Source organism: Papio anubis, chromosome 7 (genome assembly GCF_008728515.1).
Source record: "Papio anubis isolate 15944 chromosome 7, Panubis1.0, whole genome shotgun sequence".
Classification (NCBI taxonomy): Eukaryota; Metazoa; Chordata; class Mammalia; order Primates; family Cercopithecidae; genus Papio; species Papio anubis.
The window spans coordinates 51407899-51423067 of NC_044982.1; the positions used below are offsets into that span (position 1 = coordinate 51407899).

Sequence of the window (15169 nt, forward strand, 5' to 3'; positions counted from 1 at the left end):
GTGGCGGGCGCCTGTAGTCCCAGCTACTCGGGAGGCTGAGGCAGGAGAATGGCGTGAACCCGGGAGTCGGAGCTTGCAGTGAGCCGAGATTGCGCCACTGCACTCCAGCCTGGGCGACAGAGCGAGACTCCGTCTCAAAAAAAAAAAAAAAGAAAAGAAAAGAAAAAAAGAGAGATTTCCCCTCACTTCCATTTTTAAAAAATGCATTCATTTATTTATATCTATATGGATTCTTATTTTCTTCAATGGGATAAGGCCCATTACAAATAATATTTATCCCATTACCGATTGTTTCAGATTTGGCTAGTAGGAGCCTCTCCAAACTGGCTTCTGAGTCCTTACAACATCCCATTTTTCTTGGAGCACTTCCTTACATTTTGGCACAAGATGTTTCAGGCTAATCCTCTCCAGCTTTTCCTGCTCCAGCTTTGGAATAAACCATTTCTCAAAGATCCCTGGTTCCTTTAGTGAAGCATGGTATTTTAGAAACCAAGACCTGGCTGCTTAACACGCTCATTCCTATTGGTGTGTCATTGCTTGTAGGCCCTGGCAGCAGACAGGATTAGGCAATAGATTATACACACACATATATACACACAGAAATAGCTACAGAGACATATATGTATATTAGAAAACATGAATTCCTACTGACTAACTCCAGTTCCAATGCAATAAACTTTCCATATTGGTAACTTCTTTCCCCAACAATGAAAAATCTGGTTCACCTAAGCCTTAAGAATACACAGAATGTAGTTTCAGAATTGCTAGTCCATAGCTCTGCTAAAAGTAAACCTAACCAGAATTCAATTTGCTAACTTTTTTTTTTTTTTTTTTGAGACGAAGTCTCGCTCTTGTCGCCCAGGCTGGAGTGCAATGGTGGGATCTCGGTTCACCGCAACCTCTGCCTCCTGAGTTCAAGCAATTCTCCTGCCTCAGCCTCCCGAGTAGCTGGGATTACAGGCGCCTGCCACCACGCCCAGCTAATTTTTTGTATTTTTAGTACAGATGGGGTTTCACCATGTTGGCTAGGCTGGTCTCAAACTCCTGACCTCAGGTGATCTGCCTGCCTTGGCCTCCCAAAGTGCTGGGACTACAGGCCTGAGCCATCGTGCCTGGCCTGCTCACTTTTTTTTTTTTTTTTTTTTTTTGAGACGGAGTCTCGCTCTGTCGCCCAGGCTGAAGTGCAGTGGCCGGATCTCAGCTCACTGCAAGCTCCGCCTCCCGGGTTTACGCCATTCTCCTGCCTCAGCCTCCCGAGTAGCTGGGACTACAGGCCCCCGCCACCTCGCCCGGCTAGCTTTTTGTAATTTTTAGTAGAGACGGGGTTTCACCGTGTTAACCAGGATGGTCTCGATCTCCTGACCTCGTGATCCGCCCGTCTCGGCCTCCCAAAGTGCTGGGATTACAGGCTTGAGCCACGGTGCCTGGCCACCTGCTCACATTTTTAAAGGTAAAATTATATATATAGAAATGCACAAGTCCTAAGTATACAATTCAACAATGTTTTATAAATAGATACACCCTTGTGACTTATACTTTTTTTTTCTTTTTTGAGACAAGGTCTCATTCTGTGCCCAGGCTGGAGTGTAGTGGTTGACCGTGGCTCACTGCAGTCACCACCTTCTAGGCTCAAGTGATCCTCTCACCTCAGCCTCCTGAGTAGCGAGGACTATAGGAGCACACCACCACACCCAGCTAGTTTTGTTTTTTTTTTTTTTTTTTTGTATTTTTTGTAAAGATGGGGTTTCACCACGTTGCCCAGACTGGTTTCAAACTCCTAGGCTTAAGCAGTATGACTGCCTTGGCCTCCCAAAGTACTGGGACTACAGACATGAGCCATCATACCTGGCCCATACTTCTTTCCTTTCTTCTGAGTCTGCTTCTTCTTCTCTTTCTTTTTCTGCTTCTTCTGTTGCTTCTTCCTTCTTCCTTTTCTTTCTTTCTTTTTTTTTGGTAGAGATGGGTTCATGCTATGTTGCCCAGGCTGGTCTCGAACTTCTAAACTCAAGCAATCCTTCCTGCCTCAGCTTCCCAAAGTGCTGGGGTGACAGGCAGTAGCCACCATGCTCTGCCTACATCTTGCTTCTTCTTTTCCAATTTCATGATGGTTAGTCTTCTCTTCCAGTGACAGAGGAGACAGGAGCCTGAGATAGCAGCTGGTGAGGGTTCCTCACAAGGGTTCCTTGTGAGCATGACTGAGATAGACAGGAACCATGTGTCTTGTGGGTGATTACTAAATGTGAAACCACTCAGCCCACCCAGAAGATGTGGCATGTGGCCAGAGTTGGGAGGACAGAGAGAAGGTAGGTGGGCTCCTACGCACCCTGAAATGCTTACGAATGACTCCCAGCAGTGCAAAGGCAGGACCTCTATGGTGCAGGGTAGAAACTAAAGTTCCTTAGAACCAGGAAGTTAGGCCCAGATTAATATTTAGATAACAGTGGGGTTGTAATACCTTATTTTCCAGGCTCCCTAATGAAAAGAGTCAGTGTGGTTCAATCATGAGAGCTTCTGAAGAGGCTCTTTGACACGAAGGCACTTAGCTCTGCTCCTCATGTTGGCCCTTGACTATGTTAACAGTTTAATAAGCAGTTGCTTGTTCTGTCTGTGGCTTTGGTGTGCTTGAATTCCTCCCACCAAGGCTAAAAGCTCCTCAAGGGAGGTGACAGTGTCATGCATTTTTCTGTTTTCCTATCTTGTCAGGTGACCAGGAAATGTCTAGTGGATACTTCTGAATTGAATTGAGTCTTCTTAGTCACCTTGACAAGTTCTTGTTTCTATTGTATCTGACTTCCTAGTGAGTAGGCACTCACACTGGCTGAATACATCATAAACCAATTCCACTAAATGGTGGCTAATCAAATTGTTAGCCATTTCAGGAATCTGTGTTTTAGGAGATGACAATAATGAATGGGCAATGCTTAGTAATCCAAGTAGAATTGACCCCAAAGTGGAATTACAGGCAATAGGGAGCTGGGGGGAGAAGGACTTTGAAGAGCAGGGGCTCCTTGCTGCCTCACCAGTCATGCCACATCCCCTGTGTCACTCTTCCCTGAGGTCGTCAGAATGTTGGGCCATAAAGGGATCATTATCGTTTTCTGATGGACCTCCTTTGCTCTCCTGACTCTTCTCTTTCCTATTCAATTTTAGTTTACTTCCTCTAGTCCAACAGCAAATTGGCTGTAGCACCTTCTTCTAAAGAGCGCTGTAGACTCCAGCATCTCTTGCCAGGATCTCCTAGTGCAAACCCTGTAAGCGTTCTGCTTTCATCCCCTCTAGCAAGACTGTGCAGACACTAGCAGACAGGCAACCAGGGCCTCTGTAGGGCTGGGTCCCCTCCACCACAGGCCAGATTCATTCTGGAATTTGGTTCCAACTCTGTAGATCCTAGATTTGCTCAGGTGCTCAGTGGTGCCAGTTCTGCCTCTGCCTGCCTTCCTCTGCTGCCCTGACCCTGGTATAGCCCTCACTGACTCTTACCTAGATTATTTTAACACCTACTTCCTAATGAGTCTACCTGCTGCTGGCTGTGGTAAGATGTAAAACTATTCGGCCATGAACCCAAATTTACGATTAGCCTCCTACTGGGGCCACCACTGGCCCACTACTCCTTGAGAGGTATGTGCAGGTGACAAGTCTACGGAAACAGACCACTTAGAACTTCATCCAAACAAGCTAGACTGGGCCACAGCTGAACTTGTTGGGGGGTCTTGTTTGGATCCAAGGCTAATGGTTGTCTCGCAATCTTGGCTTCAATTAGAATCATCTGGGGAAATTTAAAAACTACCAACGTTTCATGATGAAATGTTGCTGTGTTAAAACAAATCTTTTAAAAAACAAAATAAATAGGCTGGGTGTGGTGGCTCACGCCTGTAATCCCAGCACTTTGAGAGGCCGAGGCAGGCAGATTACTTGAGGTCAGGAGTTCGAGACCAGCTGGCCAACATGGTGAAACTCCATCTCTACTAAAAATACAAAACAAATTAGCATGACATGGTGGTGGGCACCTGTAATCCCAGCTACTCTGGAGGCTGAGGCACGAGAATCACTTGAACCCAGGAGGCGGAGGTTGCAGTGAGCTGAGATCATGCCATTGCACTCCAGCCTGGGTGACAGAGTGAGACTCCATCTCAAAACAATAAAATTTAAAAAAATAAATAAATAATAAATACCAATGACCAGCCCCTACTCCCCAAGTTTTGACTTAATTAGATTAGACTGGGATGAGGTCTAAGCATGCTTATTCTTTTTTTTTTTTTTTTTTGAGACAATCTCACTCTGTCGCCCAAGATGGAGTGCAGTGGCTCAATCTTGGCTCACTGCAACCTCTGCCTCCTGGTTTCAAGCAATTCTCCTGCCTCTGCCTCCTGAGTAGCTGGGACTACAGGCACATGCCACCATGCCCAGCTAATTTTTGTATTTTTAGTAGAGACAGGATTTCACTATGTTGGCCTCGCTGGTCTCAAACTCCTGACTTCGTGATCTGCCCTCTCGGCCTCCCAAAGTGCTGGGATTACAGGTGTGAGCCACCACGCCTGGCCTATTCTTTCCTTTGAAATGAACTTTCATAAAAGCACAAAAGCACTTAAGTCCAAAAAAAAAAAACAGTTACAAGTTCATTATCAGTATGTTTTACATATGATTACAAATTTCCATTACAGTTTTAATTGCTGCAAAATGTCCAATGTAGCAAGCACCTGCCATTTGTTGAAGGTTTGTTTCCAATTTTTAGCAATTATAAAAGAAATCATAATGAGAGCAACTGTCACATACATTTTCTTTAAAAAATACTTCCTTAGGAAAAATTCTCTGAAGTTTTATTGCTGAACAAAATGGTATGAAAACATTTTTGGCTGGGCAAGGGGCTCATGCCTATAATCCCAGCACTTTGGGAGGTTGAGGTGGAAGGATCGCTTGAGGCCGGGAGTCCAAGACCAGCCTGGCCCAATGTGGTGAACCTCATCCCTACAAAAAAAAAAAAAATTAGCAGGGCATCATGGCGTGTGACTGCAGTCCCAGATACTCAGGAGGCTGAGTTGGGAGGGTCGCTTGACCCTGGGAGGTCAAGGCTGCAGTGAGCCATGATCAGCCCAAGTGACAGAGCTAGACCCTATCTCAAAAAAAAAAAAAATTAAAAAACATTTTAGATTTTGGTATTGTCAAATTGCTTTTCAAAGGGTTCTTAGCCAATTTACACTCATTCCAGGATAAAAGAAATGTTCTATTTATCTAGCATTGGATATTATTTGCTAAAATAACAAAACATTTATTCTATACTTCAGCATATATGTCTATACACTAAGCAGCATAAATGACATCTCAGTTAACAATGAACTGCATATATGATGGTTGTCTCATAAGATTATAATGGAGCTGAAAAATTCCTATTGCCTAGTGTCATCATAGTTATTGTAATGTAGTAGCACGGCACATTACCTTTTCTATGTTTAGATGTGTTTAGATACACAAATACCATTGTGTTAGGATTGCCTACAGTGTTCAGTACAGTAACATGCCATATAGGTTTATAGCTTAGGAGCAAGAATAGGCTTTATAGTATATCCTAGCTGTGTAGTAGGCTATATCATCTAAGTTTGTGTAAATAAACTCTGTGATGTTCATCTAATGACAAAATCATCTAACAATGCGTTTCTCAAAACACATCCCTGTCTCTTATAAGTGATGCATGACTATACGTGAGGCTTACGTATTCTTTAAAAGCTCCCCAGGCAACTCTAAGGAGGAGTCCGGGTAGAAAACAACAGTGGTCTTCACTGGAAGTCAGCCAAATTATTGTACCCTCTTTTCCTCAGCTGCTGGAGACCTTTTGCTCTGATAGCAAAAGGCCCAGGAAAAGAACCACAAGGAAGGCTGGGCAAGGTGGCATACGCCTGTAATCCCAACATTTTGGGAGGCTGAGGAAGGAGGATCATTTGCATCCAGGAGTCTGAGGTCTCACTATGTTGCCTAGTGACATCATAGCTATTGTAATATAGTAGCACAACACGTTACCACGTACCACTTCACCTGGCTAATTTTTTACTTTTTGTAGAGATAGGGTCTCACTGTGTGCTTGTAGTGCCAGCTACTCAGGAGACTGAGGTGGGAGGATCTCTTGAGCCCAGGAGGTCGAGGCGGCAGTGGGCCGTGATTGCACCACTGTACTCAGTCTGTGAGTATCTCAAAAAAAAAAAGAAAAAAGAAAACAAAAACAAGGAAATGGGCACTAAGGGAAAGATGAGGTTTCTTTCTTTTTTTTTTTTTTTTTGAGATGGAGTCTTGCTCTGTCACCTAGGCTGGAGTGCAGTGGCAGGATCTCGACTCACTGCAAGCTCCGCCTCCTGGGTTCACGCCATTCTCCTGCCTCAGCCTCCTGAGTAGCTAGGATTACAGGCGCCCGCCGCCATGCCTGGCTAATTTTTGTGTTTTTAGTAGAGACAGGGTTTCACCTTGTTAGCCAGGATGGTCTTGATCTCCTGACCTTGTGATCCGCCCGCCTTGGCCTTTCAAAGTGCTGGGATTATAGGCGTGAGCCACCGTGCAGGGGCAAGAGGTTTCTTCTTAAGGCCTAGGGTCAAGCCAAGTCATCCTCTCAGAGTTTTACTAGGAAGGGGTTCTTCTCTAGCCGCCTGGGTTTGGAAAGAGACCCAGGAAAGGGAAAACAAAACAAGAAAAGGACATGCAGTGCATAGTCAGGAGCTTAGATCTTCCACCCCAGCTCGCAGTCTGCTTCCCAGCCCTTGGCCCTGACTCCCAGAAGCCTCTGGCTGTGCTAACATCCCCGTCAAATGTGCCTCCATGCCTCCTCCATACTCCATCCCCATAATTTTTATGGGGAAGCACTATTGGTGCATCCTCAATAACAGAAATAAATATGGCAACATTGGAAAGTTCCCCTCACTGACCCCCACTTCCACTCCCTTGCCCAGAAATAACCTGATAATAGTTTAGTGTGTATCCTTCAAGACCTTTCTCCCCCTCCTCCTCCTCCTTCTTCCTAGACGTTTTTCTATAAGTTTATCAAGTCTAACATGTGAAATAGTGTATATGTGTGTGTGCATACAAATTGTTTTAATCCATACGTGGGATCATGCTATATGTAGTTTTCTCCAACTTGCCTTTATCATTAACAACATAGCATAAACTTCTTTCCATTGTGGTTAATATAGAGCTGCTTCATTTCTTTTCATGGCTGTGTAATAATCCATGGTATATGATTTTGTATATATATGTATATGTGTGTGTGTGTGTGTGTAATTTTTTTTTTTTTGAGACAGAGTCTCACTTTGTTGTCCAAGCTGGAGTGCAGTGGTGCAATCTCGGCTCACTGCAACCTCCACCTCCCAGGTTCAAGTGATTCTCCTCCTGCCTCAGCCTCCAGAGTAGTTGGGACTACAGGTGCATGCCACCATGCCCAGCTAATTTTTGTATTTTAGTAGAGACAGGGTTTCACCATGTTGGCCAGGTTGGTCTCGAACTCCTGACCTCAAGTGATCCACCTGTCTCAGCCTCCTGAAGTGCTGGGATTACAGGCGTGAGCCAGCACACCCAGCCCATTATATATAATTTAACACTTCCTGTTGCTGGATGTTTTTGTTGTTTCTCTTTTTCTCTTTGATGACAATGCTATAATGAACACCTTTGTATATGTCTTTGTGCCATCTACCTGGCTTTGAGTATTGCCACCGCCAGAAAATTCCTGATGTTGGGCCCCAATTAAGCAAGCAGACCCCAAGGTATCTCTGCTGCCTGCAGGACTCCTTTAGACTCTGGCAGAACAGCAGCCTGCCTCAGTTCCCACACTATGAACCTGCACTTGTGGTTGAAAACGCACCTGTGGCACAGCCTGGCAGAGAGTTCTGAAAACCGCCCCTCGCCCCATCATGGAGCGGTGCAAGAATTACAGACACATATCCCGTGCCCCTCTGGCCACTAGGAGGAAAGAAAGAGGGTCAGTTCCTCTGAAAGCAATCTAGCTGGAGAAAGTGTGCAAGTGGATTTCTAGCAATGTTTTTCAGGATTTTTACTCTTCTGCTTGTGGGATGGGAGAGAATCAGCGAGATGGAGGATACGAGGAGCTCAAGTGGCAGTAGCAGTCCAAGCCAGCAGAGGGAATAAGGGAGTGTGTGTGTGAATGTGTGTATGTTTTGTGTATATGTGCATGTGTGTGTATGTGTGTATGTGTGCATGAGTGTGCGTGTGTGTGAATGTCTACGTATATGTGCATGTGTGCATGTGCATGTGTGTATACGTGTGTATGTGTGTGCATGTGTGTGTATATGTGTGTATGTGTTTTTGTGTGTGTGTGTGTAGTGTGTAGCCATGAACAGAGACAGCCAGCCCCTGAAGGAACATGTTGTACTTTTGTCCTTTAATATTTTCAAGCCTGCTGGTCTTGCAAGAAGCAGTAAGAGCTAATGAGGAGCAGGTGTACTTGGGGAAACAGGAAATCTGGTTCCATTTATGACTTCACTGCGGCCTGCCATGGAGTTTTGAGCAGCTTTACTTTGCTGCTCCATTTCTCATCTCTCTCTTCTTTGGAGGTACCATCTGTACCGTTAGGATGCAGGAGTTGGGTTTCTTGCTTTTCCTGAAAATAGTACTAGTGTCATTGGCTGTTAAAAGTGGGATATGGGGGCCGGGCGTGTGGCTCAAGCCTGTAATCCTAGCACTTTGGGAGGCCGAGACGGGCGGATCACGAGGTCAGGAGATTGAGACTATCCTGGCTAACCCGGTGAAACCCCGTCTCTACTAAAAAATACAAAGAAACTAGCCGGGCGAGGTGGTGGGCGCCTGTAGTCCCAGCTACTCGGGAGGCTGAGGCAGGAGAATGGCGTAAACCCGGGAGGCGGAGCTTGCAGTGAGCTGAGATCCGGCCACTGCACTTCAGCCTGGGCGACAGAGCGAGACTCCGTCTCAAAAAAAAAAAAAAAAAAAAAAGTGGGATATGGGCCAGGCGCGGTGGCTCACACCTGTAATCCAACACTTTGGGCAGCCGACACGGAAGGACTGCTTGAGCCCAGAAATTCAAGACCAGCCTGGGCAACATAGTGCAACCTTGTGTCTACAAAAAAATATATGACTTAGCCAGGTGTGGTGGCAAGCATCTGTTGTCCCAGCTATTCAAGAGTGCAGGCGGTTGAGACTGTAGTGAGTTCTGAGCTTTGCCATTTGTGTAAGATGTTTGCCGCATCTGGCCTGCCCACTTAAAAAGACGAAGTCTTGCTCTGTCGCCCAGACTGGAGTGCAGTGGCATGATCTCGGCTCACTGCAACCTCTGCCTCCTGGGTTCAAGCGATTCTCCTGCCTCAGCCTCCCAAGTAGCTGGGACTATTGGCACATGCCACCACATCCAGCTAAGTTTTGTATTGTTAGTAGAGACGGGATTTCGCCATGTTGGCCGGGCTGGTCTTGAACTCCTGACCTCAGGTGATCCACCCACCTCGGCCTCCAAAAGTGTAAATTCTAAAACTTTATATTAATTTTGTGGAATTTATTCACATTGCACATAGATCTTGTTATTTACTCTCATTACTATATGGCATTCCATTATATAAATATACCATGTATTTATCCATTCTATGTGGATGGAATTTGAGGTTTTCTTCAGTTTGGCTATTACAAATTATGAACTATCTTGCACCTATCTTTTGGTGCCCATGTGCATGCATTTATGTCAGCCAGATTCCTAAAAGTAGAATATCTGTGTCACAGTGTAGGCATACAGTCAGTTGGTGGACACTGGAAATCGCAGTGTATGAGAGTTAGGAACATGTTTTTGATAGAAGAAAGAACACAAGGCTAAAATCAGGCCCCAGGCTTCTAGTCCCCTCCCAGGGTTGGCTTACAGGGAAGCCAAAGCAAACCACTACCCTCTGTGTCTCCTCAACTGTAAATTGGAAATAATTAGTACCTGCTCTGTTCCTTGTGGGATGAGACAACTTTGCGCAAAGACTTGCACTGCACAAATGTAGGCTGTCATTAAAACAGAAGCAGAGGAGGAAGGAAATTTTAATGATTAATGAGAACTAAAGAATAACTATACTTATGTGAATTTCCACCTCCAATTAAGAATCCACAGATTAGATGAACTGCTCTGGTAGGCAGCATTGTATTGCCAGAGGGGCCTGCAGATTTATTCTCTCAAACCACATGAAGTGCAACCTTCCAAACCTGTCCTCTCTATTTTGTTACAAGATTCCTCAGCTATCTGGAGGTCCAGGGTTCCTCTCAGTTTCTTCTCTCAATCTCTAAATACCCCAACTTCCTCCTTCCCCCAGCATCAGCCTGTGTTTGCCTGATCTGGAAAAACTGGGCTCTGCCTTTTTGGACCAGATATAACACACTAGAAAAACCAAAGGATAAAATCATCCCATGTCTTCTTATTATTGTGTTTAACTTTTTTTAAAAGATGGGGGTCTCACTATGTTGCTCAGGCTGGTCTCAAACTCCTGGACTCAAGCAGTCCTTCCACCTAGGCCTCCCAAAGTGCATGGATTACAGGTGTGAGCCACTGCGCCCTGCCCTTCTTGCATTATTGAACATAAACATTAAGTACTGCCAATGAGGTGCTTTGGTCCCACAGTGATACTAAAATTTCACAGGCGTTTATTCTATCAAAGGTTGTGCTAAGCTAAATCAGAGGCTGTAAAAAATAATTAGGCCGCAGGCGGATCAACTGAGGTCAGGAGTTTGAGACCAGCCTAACTAACATGGAGAAACCCCGTTTCTACTAAAAATACAAAATTAGCTGGGCATGGTGGTGCATGCCTGTAATTCCAGCTACTAGGGAGGCTGAAGCAGGAGAACTGCTTGAACCCGGGAGGCAGAGGTTGCAGTGAGCCAAGATTGCATCATTGCACTCCAGCCTGGGCGACAAGAACGAAACTCCATCTCAAAAAAAAAAAAAAAAAGTAATTAATTGAAAGTAGTGTCCAAATCTCATCCATCCTATTGGTTTCCACGTACATAGTAATACGAGTATGAGGTAGTGCCCTCTTCTGGCCAATGCTACACTTGCATGGCTGTGGCTAAAGGATTGCCAACTCATGAGACTGGTTTTTCACTTGTGGCAGGCTCATCTTGGGGTTATCATCAGTCTTGAGTGAATCACATTTGAGGATTCATCCTCCCCTTTCTCTTCCAAGAAAAAATGAAATCCGTGATGACTGATTTTATGCGTCAACGTGGCTAGGCTAGGGTACCCAGTCGTTTGGTCAAACAGTAGTCTAGATGTTGCTGGGAAGACTGTTTTTTGTTTGTTTTTTTGAGACGGAGTCTCGCTCTGTCGCCAGGTTGGGGTGCAGTGGCACGATCTCGGCTCACTGCAACCTCCACCTCCTTGGTTCAAGCAATTCTCCTGCCTCAGCCTCCCGAGTAGCTGGGTCTACAGGATGTGCCATCACGCCTGCCTAATTTCTTTTTTTTTTCTTTTTTTTTTTTAGTAGAGACGGGGTTTCACCATGTTGGCCAGGATGGTCTCAATCTCTTGACCTCGTGATCTGCCCACCTTGGCCTCCCAAAGTGCTGGGATTACAGGTGTGAGCTACCAATCCCGGCCTATTTGTTTGTTGTTGTTGTTGTTGTTTGTTTGTTTTGAGATGGAGTCTCGTTCTGTCACCAGGCTGGAGCACAACAGCGTGATCTTGGCTCACTGCAACCTCGGCCTCCTGGATTCAAGAGATTCTCTTGCCTCAGCCTCCCAAGTAGCTGGGACTAAAGCGTGCGCCACCACGTCCAGATAATTTTTGTATTCTTAGTAGAGACAGGGTTTCACCCAGGTTAGCCCTGTTGGCCAGGATGGTCTGGATCTCTTGACCTTGTGATACACCTGCCTTGGCCTCGCGAAGTGCTGGGATTACAGGCATGAGCCACCATACCTGGCTGAAGATATTGTTTTAGATGTGATGAATATTTAAATCAGTAGACTCTGAGTAAAGCAAATTATCCTTCATAACGTGGGTTGGCCTCATCCACTCAGTTGAAGGCCGTAAGAACAAAGACTGAGGTTTCCTGGAAAAAAATCCATTCTGCCTCAAGACCGTAATATAGAAACCCTACCTGAGTTTCCAGAGGGCAGATTTTGAATTTAAGATGGCAACACTAACTCTCCCCTGTGTAGCAGGATGAGCCACAGACAAAACTCCTCAGACACCGGATTAAAGAAGGAAGAGGTTTTTTATTCGGCCGGGAGCCTCGGCAGACTCGCGTCTTAAGAGCCAAGCTCCCGGCCGAATAAAAAACCTCTTCCTTCTTTAATCCGGTGTCGGAGGAGTTTTGTCTGCAGCTTGTCCTGCTACACCTGAATTTCTGGCAAGCTGGCCTGCTCTGCAGATTCCAGACTTACCAGTTTCCACAACTAGGTTAGTCAATTCCTTAAAATAAATCTGAGTGTGTGTGTGTGTGTGTGTGTGTGTGTATCCCTATGTGTTCAGTTTCTCTGGAGAACCCTGATACAAAACACAACTCCAAAACCTATTTTGTGGCAGTGACATCATATTTAAATAACTATCAAGGGACCTGAAGTATAGTAGTTCACCTTCTGGGTTCCAGTTTAAGTCCCGGCCCCACCCCACTTACTAGTTTCATGAGCTTTTATTTAATTATGCTTAGTCTTGGTTTCTTCATTTACGTACGGGAGAAAATGGTAGTATTTGGCCAGTGCAGTGGCTCACACCTGTAATCCCAACACTTTGGGAGGCTGAGGCAGGCAGATCGCTTGAGCTCAGGAGTTCCAGACCTGCCTGGGCAACATGGTGAAACCCCGTTTCTACAAAAATTAGCCGGGCATGGTGGCACATGCCTGTAGTCCCAGCTACTCAGGAGACTGAGGTGGGAGAACCACTTGAGACCAGGAGGTGGAGGCTGCAGTGAGCCATTTTTTGTGCTACAGCACTCCAGCCTGGGAGACAAAGTGAGACCCTGTCTTAAAAAATAGTAGTATTTGCTGAATAGGCTGTTGTAAAGATTAGACAAGAGAACATGTGCACTTAAAATAGTATCTCACTCAGAGTAAGTACTCAATAAAAGTTAGTAGTTACTAAAATTATTGTGGGAAGCTGTCACAGAATGGTAATTTACAAAGTGAGGAAAGCTAGCTAGTTTAGTTCCCTTTCCTCCCCAACATTTCTCTCCCAAAACTCTCAGGCACAGACATTTCACTACAACCTATTCCTGGCGTATATTATAAATTATCATACATTTCTTCTAAAGTGTCCTATCTCTTCCCATAGGAATCAATCAAATTTAAAAGCTGGGTTCCAAGACTAAACTTTCAGGGATCATTTCTATAGTTTGTTACTAGAGAAGTTTCTCTGAAGGTGTAGAGCAAGAAGATTCCAAATCCAAATTGAGAACAAAATCATCAGTGAAAGCATTATTACGTCACAAAGCCAACTTCAGTACATCTTGGTAGTCATTTAAAACAGTAAAGTTATTTTTTAAGTCTTTTTTTTTTTTTTTGAGACGGAGTCTCACTCTGTCACCCAGGCTGGACTGCAGTGGCGCCATCTCGGCTCACAGCAAGCTCTGCCTCCTGGTGAGAGGTGAAGCCAGTTGAGCTTCTGTGTCAGGTGGAGACTTGTAGAACTTTTGTGTCTAGCTAAAGGATTGTAAATGCACCAATCCGTGCTCTGTGTCTAGCTAAAGGATTGTAAGACAGACCAATCAGCACTCTGTAAAATGGACCAATCAGCACTCTGTAAATGGACCAGTCAGCGCTCTGTAAAATGGACCAATCATCAGGATGTGGACGTGGCCAAATCAGGGAATAAAAACTGGCCACCGCCGCCAGCAGTGGCAACCTGATTGGGTTGTTTTTGATGCCGTGCGTGGCTTGTTCTTTTCACTTTTCACAATAAATTTTGCTGCTGCTCACTCTGGGTCTGCACTACCGTTGTGAGCTGTAACACTCACTGGGAAGGTCTGAGGCTTGACTCGTGAAGTCAGCAAGACCACAAACCTACTAGAAAGAAGAAATTCCAGACATATCTGAACATCTGAAGGAATAAACTCTGGACACACCATCTTTAAGAACTGTAACACTTATCGTGAGGGTCTGCAGCGAGAATCCACGGGAAGGAACCAAGTTTGGACACACTGGGTTCACGCCATTCTCCTGCCTCAGCCTCCGGAGTAGCTGAGACTACAGGCGCCCGCCGCCATGCCCGGCTAATTTTTTGTATTTTTAGTACAGAGGGGGGTTTCACCGTGTTAAGCCAGGATGGTCTCGATCTCCTGACCTTGTAATCCACCTGCCTCGGCTTCCCAAAGTGCTGGGATTACAGGTGTGAGCCACCTCACCCAGCTTTTAAGTCTTAATAATGGATTTCCATAAAACTTAATCCATACTCCACAATGCAACTTTTTATAATCAATTAAATTGGCAGGTTTGTTTGCTTCCTAACAATTTTGAAGGACTTTAAGAAAATTTGGCTGGTCAAAACCTATTTTTACGTTTAACCAAATAGTTATTTCTAGATGGAGGGATTTGGGTTCATTTATATTTTCTTTTTTCTTTGAGTTTAGTTCAGCAATGCACCAGAAGGACTGAGGAGACTCACTGGTTGGCTAGGCGTGGTGGGTGACTCATGCCTGAAATCCCAGTACTTCAGGAAGCCAAGGAGGGTGGATTGCTTGAGCCCAGAAGTTGGAGACCAGGCTGAGCAACATGGCAAAACCCTGTCTCTACAAAAAATTAGGCGTGGTGGCACACACCTGTGGTCCCAGCTACTCGGGAGGCTGAGGTAACAGGCTCACGAGAACCTGGGAGGTTGAGGCTGCAGTGAGCCAAGATCGTGCCACTGTACTCCAGCCCGAGTGGCAGAGCAAGATCCTATTTCAAAAAAATAAATTTAAAAAAAGAATAAATGGCAGGTTAGGTACTCACTACTAAGGTTTATTATAGCAATGTATACATAGCAAGAGCAGTAGGAAAAAGACATGCATCAGCAGGGTCCAGAGAGGTTCAACACAGGTTTCCAATGTCTTTTGTTGTCTGAGGCCTCACAGGAATACTCACTGTCTCGAGCAGTTAACGGCAGGGACATGTGTGGAATGTCTTTGCCTGTGAAAGACTGTCTGAATCTCAGAGTCTAAGGCTTTTATGAGGAGCTGGTAATGTAAGTATATCCTGCTATGCAATTAGCCATGGCAAGCAAAACTCAGGACC

General features: G+C 45.1%; 1 pseudogene; it reads left to right on the forward strand.

Annotated features, from left to right (window-relative positions):
- The first annotated feature begins 13261 nt into the window (after positions 1–13261).
- Positions 13262–13355, forward strand: LOC116276295 (annotated as a pseudogene).
- The last annotated feature ends 1814 nt before the right edge of the window (positions 13356–15169 follow it).